The sequence below is a fragment of the Rhinoderma darwinii genome (genome assembly GCF_050947455.1).
Source record: "Rhinoderma darwinii isolate aRhiDar2 chromosome 11 unlocalized genomic scaffold, aRhiDar2.hap1 SUPER_11_unloc_14, whole genome shotgun sequence".
NCBI classification, from domain to species: domain Eukaryota; kingdom Metazoa; phylum Chordata; class Amphibia; order Anura; family Rhinodermatidae; genus Rhinoderma; species Rhinoderma darwinii.
Genome location: NW_027461845.1, coordinates 193,641 through 202,378, shown reverse-complemented (window position 1 = coordinate 202,378; position 8,738 = coordinate 193,641). Strand labels below are relative to the sequence as shown.

General features: G+C 41.4%; 1 long non-coding RNA gene across 1 annotated transcript; it reads left to right on the top strand.

Annotated features, from left to right (window-relative positions):
• Nucleotides 1–653: 653 nt before the first annotated feature.
• On the top strand, nucleotides 654–1,417 carry LOC142698004 (uncharacterized). The gene is made up of 3 exons (XR_012865636.1): nucleotides 654–764; nucleotides 973–1,109; nucleotides 1,316–1,417. It is a non-coding gene; the product is annotated as an uncharacterized LOC142698004 (long non-coding RNA).
• The last annotated feature ends 7,321 nt before the right edge of the window (nucleotides 1,418–8,738 follow it).

The window sequence follows — 8,738 nt, the reverse complement described above, 5'->3', positions numbered from 1 at the left end:
ATAATATAAGATAAAGAAACCTATTGTCAGAGAAAACTTAAATATGGTGGTTGTCCTAAATTCCAGGAGGTCATATTTACTGATATGTATATTTTTGGTTGGCAGTTGGGGCAGTCTACAAGAGGATCCAGGACTATAAAACCATCACTGAGGGTCTCCGTCTGCCTCAAATTATTCCGGAAAGAATAAACTCCAATGCCTGTGAGTATTACTTATGTGGTTGAACCTATCGATTCCTTTCTCTATTTATCTCCATTGAGTCTATTGCAGTCACGTGGTCTAATTGTGTCCTGTGTTTATCTCATTCTACAGTGGACGTCACCAGCCGCTTTGATCGGGTTTTTTGGTTTGGGGACCTCAATTTTCAACTAAAAGAGGACAGAAAAAACGTGGAATCTCTTCTGAAAAACATTAAAGGAAGAGATATGTCCAGTCTCCTCAAACACGACCATCTGAATGACGCCAAGAACAACGGTACAGTTACTAGTAGACAGATCTCTATCACTCCTCAGCCATTACCACATACACCTCAACAGATCAATACAAATCACTGTCATGATGGTTCATATGTTCCCCACATTCTTATATAGTCCTACATCTCTTGCACATGTTTTTAATACTGACATGTTTTTTTTCTTTTAACTTAAGGTTCCATATTTGTAGGGTTTAAGGAGCACACCATTGAATTCCTTCCTACATACAAGTTCGACATTGGCACAGACACCTACGATACATCAGAAAAGCAGAGAATTCCATCATATACGGTAAGATATCTTATTTCCAGGTCTACAGAGCTAAAGAAACAATAGATGTCATGGATAGATTTTCAAACCTTAAATGCAAGAAAGTCTCAAAATTTATATTACTTAAATAAAATAGGCCGAAATGTTCAGTCTATGATGCTATGAGGTTTATAAATAAATGATAATATGATTGCACTGATGATATTTGTTATTTTCATGACCTCTACAGGACAGGGTGTTGTATAAGAGCCAATACGAGGGAGATGTGCGAGTCCTGAGATACGACTCTTGCCCTGTTTTGAAGACCTCAGACCACCGACCCGTTTTTGGCATCTTTGAAGTAAAGCTCAGACCTGGTTCAGATAAGTAAGTCATGTCCATGTTGTTGGTATGATCCTTTCAGTAGCCGCCATTACTACATGGGCCTTATAGCAGAGCTCACACTTTGGGGCAGGTGGCTGTATACCTGGGTGACAGCACTGGAGGATTATAGGATGTGAAACGAAACAATTATTGTGTGGTTACCCGCTAACATTATCATATGTCTTACATCAGTATATTTCTCATTCCAGCATCCCATTGGCTGGTGGACGCTTTGACCGCTAGGTCTATTTGAAGGGCATTAGGAGGTTAGGACATAAAAAGTAGCTGCGTCTGTTCATGTCCTGACAGCACATAAGGTGAGAGCATTGTACTTGTCTAGTATGATTGCTGTGAGAATGTTCTTCCATCTCTTAAGTCTTCCTCTGAATCTGTAATTTATTTTATCAACCAACATAAAGAAATTGTAAATAAGTCATTCTATCTTCTAGTTACATTTTCTTGTTTTCAGATATTTTTTTAATTTCTAAATGAAGGTTGTGGGTTTTAGAGGAAAACGGTAAGCGTGTATATAGTATAACAGATTGGTGGGAATTTATTAAGACTGACGTTTCTTACACCGGTCTTAATATAAAAAAAACTTGGAGTAAAATGTGCCTAATTTATGAAAAGGCCCGCACCTTAATAACTAATAATCCATGTTATTATGATAAATGTGTCGGCCGCTGGTGGCTCGCTCCTCCAGCTACTCTCTGTCCACTTTTTAGAAAAGTGCCGTAAGCGCAGAAACGACACAGATCACAATTTTTACCGCAAATTGTGACTTTTGTTCCGTTTATAACTTTTCTACGTAAAAAAAACTGGCATAGAAAAGTTACAAAATGTCCCTATTTGAAGTGTCTTAAAGAATCCTGCCACTAGGATGGATGGATAAACTGTATAATATGGTGCATTAGCTTCTAAGCAAACATGATAGATACAAGGAACATTGTTATGGATGTAAGACATTACTTGGCATCTTGCAGGACTCCTAAGGAACATTTACCATCTCAGGTGCATAAAACAATGATTCCACCCTTGTGAACATCAGAAAGTTCCTGTAACATCCTGAACAGCGCAGCTCAAGATCAAACCCACCGCTTGGATCAACCATCTTCAAGGTTTGTAGTGTAACCCCCAGGATCTAATAGGAAAATCCGCAATAAAACATCTTGCTCTTTCTGAGTTTGGTGGTTTAAGTGGCTTGTGAACTAAGTGGAGTTCTAAAACCGGATTGTGTTGCTGTACTTCTATTCGTTCCAGCTGAGCAGCTGTCTAGGAGGAAGGGGTTAACTGGACACAGATTCGTTCCAGCTGAGCAGCTGTCTAGGAGGAAGGGGTTAACTGGACACAGGTTGTATAAATTAGTCAGCAAACCTCATTTTGAGCTGGCTCTTTCTGAGCTTGGTGGTTTAAGTGGCTTGTGAACTAAGTGGAGTTCTAAAACCGGAGTTGAAGAGAGGAGTTGAAGCCCCAGTAAGTACTCTTCTTTTCTTTTACTTTGACAATTGTTCGCTGTTTTGGTGTAACTTGGATAATGGATAGCAAGATTGGAGGTTTTCTTCAGTGCACAGTTTGCCATATGTATACACGACTGGAGCCGGAGTTCCAGGGTGAATATCTCTGTGGCAGATGTGAGCATGTTGGTCACCTGGAAGCTCGCATTAGAGATCTGGAGGAGCAGAATGCAACACTGAGGAGGATAGACAATCTTGAGCTGAGCTTGCTGCTCACAGAGCATGCAGTTAGTGGGTTAGAACTGGAGGGTGAAGACATGGGTGAGCAGGATCAGGTAAGTAGCTGGGTTAATGTAGTTAGGGGCAGTAGAAAGGGGTCAAAGACAAGGAAGGCTGATCCGGTTTCTGGCATTCCAAGCAAAATTGCCAGGTTGGGTGATGATGTGAGGGTGTCAGTCTCAGAAAAGGCAGCCCTAGTGGATACTGATCTCCCTAACAGCCGGGAGAACAGCCCAGCTAGTAGTCGGCGGGATGGTAATGCAGGTAAGCCAAGACAATTGATAGTTGTAGGGGATTCTATAATCAGGAAGACGGATAGAATAATTTGTCGCCAAGACCACCTCAACCGAATGGTTTGCTGTCTCCCTGGTGCCAGGGTTCGGCATGTGGTGGAACGGGTGGACAAATTGCTGGGAGGGGCTGGTGATGATCCAGCTGTTGTGGTCCATGTCGGTACCAACGACAGAATAAATGGTAGGTGGAGGAGCCTTAAGAATAATTTTAAAGAACTAGGCTACAAGCTGAAGGGAAGGACCTCCAAGGTTGTATTCTCAGGAATACTGCCTGTGCCATGCGCATCACAGGAAAGACAGCGGGAGTACAGGGAGTTAAATGCATGGCTTAAGTCTTGGTGTAGAGGAGAAGGATTTGGGTTCCTAGAGCACTGGGCTGACTTTTCATTGGGGTACAAACTGTATTCTGCAGATGATTTGCACCTAAATGGAAGGGGGTCCGCTGTGCTGGGGGAGAAAATTCTAGCTGGGGTGGCGGAGTGTTTAAACTAGGGCTGAGGAGGGAGGCCAATGTAGGAAATAAAAGGGGTAGTTAGGTTAGAGAGGGGTCAGACTATATTGGTGGGGGGAGAAACAGACAGTGGGGAGAGGACTAGGCAACAAGATAAGGAGATCCTTTCGTTACAAAACAGCAGTGAAAATAAAAAGGCCCAAATGTCAAATAATCACATTTCTGATAGTGAAAGTGAAACATTTAAAGGCAAGTTAAAGTGTATGTTCACAAATGCCAGAAGTCTAGCAAGCAAAATGGGGGAGCTGGAGGCCTTAATACTGGAAGAAGATATAGATATAGTTGGTGTTGCTGAAACATGGCTGGACTCTTCACATGACTGGGCTGTAAATCTACAGGGTTTTACACTGTTTCGGAAAGACAGGGCAAATAGGAAAGGTGGTGGTGTATGTCTGTATGTGAGAAGTGATATGAAGGTGAGTGTGAATGAGACATTAGAGGGTGAAGACTGTGAGGAGGTTGAAACCTTGTGGGTGGAATTACAAAGGGAAGTAAACACTGAAAAAATTACTTTTGGTGTAATCTATAGACCCCCCAATATAACTGAAGAGATAGAAGGTCAAATATATAAACAAATGGAGTGGGCTGCACAGGCGGGTACTGTTGCGATAATGGGAGATTTTAATTATCGGGATATTAATTGGTGTCATGGTTCGGCTTCAACTGCAAAGGGGAGACATTTCCTCAACCTGTTGCAGGAAAATTTTATGTGCCAGTTTGTGAAAGACCCGACTAGAGGTGAAGCTCTGTTGGATCTGGTCATTTCTAATAATGCAGAGCTTGTTGGGAATGTCAATGTTCGTGAAAACCTCGGTAACAGTGATCATAATATAGTTATATTTTACCTATACTGTAAAAAACAGACGCAGGCTGGGAGGGCAAAAACATTTAATTTTAAGAAAGCCAATTTCCCCAGGATGAGGGCGGCAATTCAGGATATGGACTGGGAAGAACTAATGTCAAATAATGGGACAAATGATAAATGGGAGATTTTCAAATCAGGTAACAAGTATAAACGACTCAAATTAAAACCCACATGGCTTACACCTTCTGTGAAAGGGGCAATACACGACAAAAAAAGGGCATTTAAAAAATACAAATCTGAGGGTACAGCCGCAGCCTTTGTAAAATATAAAGAGCTTAATAAAATCTGTAAAAATGTAATAAAATCAGCAAAAATACAAAATGAAAGGCAGGTGGCCAAGGATAGTAAAACAAATCCTAAAAAATTCTTCAAGCATATAAATGCAAAAAAGCCAAGGTCTGAACATGTAGGACCCCTAGATAGTGGTAATGGGGAGTTGGTCACAGGGGATCAAGAGAAGGCAGAGTTACTAAATGGGTTCTTCCGCTCTGTATATACAACAGAAGAAAGAGCAGCTGATGTAGCCGCTGCCGGTGCTGTTAATATATCAGTTGATATACTGAATTGGATGAATGTAGATATGGTCCAAGCTAAATTAAATAAAATAAATGTACACAAGGCCCCGGGACCAGATGGGTTACACCCTAGAGTTCTTAAAGAGATTAGTTCAGTTATTTCTGTCCCCCTCTTCATAATATTTAGAGAGTCTCTCATGAGTGGTATAGTGCCAAGGGACTGGCGCAGCGCAAATGTGGTGCCTATTTTCAAAAAGGGCTCTAGGTCTTCGCCGGGTAATTATAGACCAGTAAGCTTAACATCAATTGTGGGGAAAATGTTTGAGGGGCTATTGAGGGACTATATACAGGATTATGTGACAATAAATAGCATTATAAGTGACAGCCAGCATGGTTTTACAAAGGACAGAAGCTGTCAAACAAACCTGATTTGTTTTTATGAAGAGGTAAGCAGAAGCCTAGACAGAGGGGCCGCTGTGGATATAGTGTTTTTGGACTTTGCAAAGGCATTTGACACTGTCCCTCATAGACATCTAATGGGTAAATTAAGGACTATAGGTTTAGAAAGTATAGTTTGTAATTGGATTGAGAATTGGCTCAAGGACCGTATCCAGAGAGTTGTGGTCAATGATTCCTACTCTGAATGGTCCCCGGTTATAAGTGGTGACCCCAGGGTTCAGTGCTGGGACCACTATTATTCAACTTATTTATTAATGATATAGAGGATGGGATTAATAGCACTATTTCTATTTTTGCAGATGACACCAAGCTATGCAATATAGTTCAGTCTATGGAAGATGTTTGTGAATTGCAGGCAGATTTAAACAAACTAAGTGTTTGGGCGTCCACTTGGCAGATGAAGTTTAATGTAGATAAATGTAAAGTTATGCATCTGGGTACCAACAACCTGCATGAATCATATGTCCTAGGGGGAGCTACACTGGGGGAGTCACTTGTGGAGAAGGATCTGGGTGTAATAATCTGCAGCATCATATGTCCTAGGGGGAGCTACACTGGGGGAGTCAATTGTTGAGAAGGATCTGGGTGTACTTGTAAATCATAAACTCAATAACAGCATGCAGTGTCAATCAGCTGCTTCAAAGGCCAGCAAAATATTGTCGTGTATCAAAAGAGGCATGGACTCGCGGGACAGGGATGTAATATTACCACTTTACAAAGCATTAGTGAGGCCTCATCTAGAATATGCAGTCCAGTTCTGGGCTTCAGTTCATAGAAAGGATGCCCTGGAGTTGGAAAAAATACAAAGAAGAGCAACGAAGCTAATTAGGGGCATGGAGAATCTAAGTTATGAGGAAAGATTAAAATAACTAAACCTATTTAGCCTTGAGAAAAGACGACTAAGGGGGGACATGATTAAATTATATAAATATATGAATGGCGCATACAAAAAATATGGTGAAATTCTGTTCCATGTAAAACCCCCTCAAAAAACAAGGGGGCACTCCCTCCGTCTGGAGAAAAAAAGGTTCAACCTGCAGAGGTGACAAGCCTTCTTTACCGTGAGAACTGTGAATCTATGGAATAGCCACCGCAGGAGCCGTCACAGCAGGGAGAGTAGACACCGCAGGAGCCGTCACAGCAGGGACAGGAGATGGCTTTAAAAAAGGCTTAGATAATTTCCTAGAACAAAAAAATATTAACTGCTATGTGTAGAAATTTTTTACTTCCCCTTTCCCATCCCACTTCCCCTTTCCCATCCCTTGGTTGAACTTGATGGACATGTGTCTTTTTTCAACCGTACAAACTATGTAACTATGTAACTATCTTCTCTATTTTGTGCCTGCTAAGAAACACACATTAGTAGAGCATTAATAGCAAATATTTCTCTTGCAGCATAAACATCAATTCCGCGTTATATCTGGCGAGAACAGCGCACCCTGTCACCGGAGGAGCCGCCATTGTTGCTGATAGAAAGAAAGGTAAGTTCCTCTAGATGTGTCCTCTCTATATTTGTTAAGCAGCCTGAATAATGAATATTTAATAGGGTTGTGCGCTTCTCCCCCCAGAACAAGTCAGCAGATATCAACAGAACATCAACATCAATGCCAATAACAACCAAGGGCAGAACCCGCCATCTTACAAGTATCCCAATGGCGAGACTTAAAATTGTCTACATCTGTCACGGAAGAGACATCTGTGTGGTTATCGGGGCATCAATGTCACCCAGAAGACCAGGCCCAGAACAGGAGAACATGTCATCTCTTCCTGTGTCTCTGGAATACAGATTTCCCACCCCTTACTGATACTACAGTATATACTGGGACATCTTCCATTGTTTATGCTGGATCTTGTATAACATCATCTTTACCATCTTATATTTTGATCCACAAAAACCTTAAATAAATCTTTAACATCAATCCATAAGTGTGACTGGTATTTATTAGTGTGTTCAGTGCCCGGCTGCAACTTACCACAGTGTATACAATTCACTTATCTGACCCTTCACAGCGCTATTTGTGTGACATCGCGTTTAATCCAGTGGTAGGTGACAGGACATTGTATCATATGTACACAATACAGAGAGTATGGAACGTGCCGCCATATGTACTGGATTAGATCCTATGTTGGAAAAAAAGTGACAGGAGATGTAAAACAGTGATATATTTGATAGTTGTTTAACCCCTTAACGCTCAGCGACGTAATATTCCGTTGCGCTGACCATCCCGTTCGCGCTCAGCGACGGAATATTACATCGCGGGAGTAACGGCCATTTCGGCCGTCTTCACGACACATGCAGGAGCTGTGACAGCTGCTGTCTCGTACAGCAGTTGCCGCAGCTCCTACAGCGGGGACCGATCGCTGTGTCACCGCTGATTAACCCCTTAAAAGCTGCATTCAATACCGAACGCGGCTTTTTAGGGGTTAAGCTACCATCGCCGGCCTGCTACACGATAGCGGCCGGCGATGGTGACTATGGCAACCGGACACCAAACAATGGCGTCCGGCTATGCCATCGACAGAAGCCTAGTGGGTCCTGACGAAGTCAGGACCTACTATGCTTGCTGTCAGTGAGTAGCTGACAGCTCTAATACACTGCACTACGCATTTACTAAATAAAAGTTTTAAAAGTAATAAAAGTAAAAATCCCCCTTTTTCCCTTATCAGTCCTTTATTATTAATACAAATATATAAACAAACAAATAAACTATACATAATTTATATTGCCGCGTCCGTAACGGTCTGAACTACAAATGTATATTTTAATTTATCCTTCGCGGTGAACGCCGTAAAAGAAAATAATAATAAACCGAACCACAATCACAATTGTTTGGTCACTTCACCTCCCAAAAAATGGAATAAAAAGAGATCAAAAAGTCGCATGTACCTAAAAATGGTCCTGATCGAAACTAAAGTTCATTACACAAAAAATAAAAAGGAAATGATTTTCTACAAAAAGTATTTTATTTTGCAAACGCCATAAGACATAAAAAAAACTATAAACATCTTGTATCGCCGTAATCGTATCGCCCCGCAGAATAAAGTGAATATGTCATTTATAGCGCACGGTGAACGCTGTAAAGAAAATAGAAGAAAAAATCAATAGTAGAATTGCTGCTTTTTAGTCACCACGCCACCTAAAAATAGAATAAAAACTGATCAAAAAGCCGCATGCACCCCAAGAAAACTACAATGGATTCCTCAAGGGGTCTAGTTTCCAAAGTGGGGTCACTTTTGGGGGGTTTCCACTGTTTTG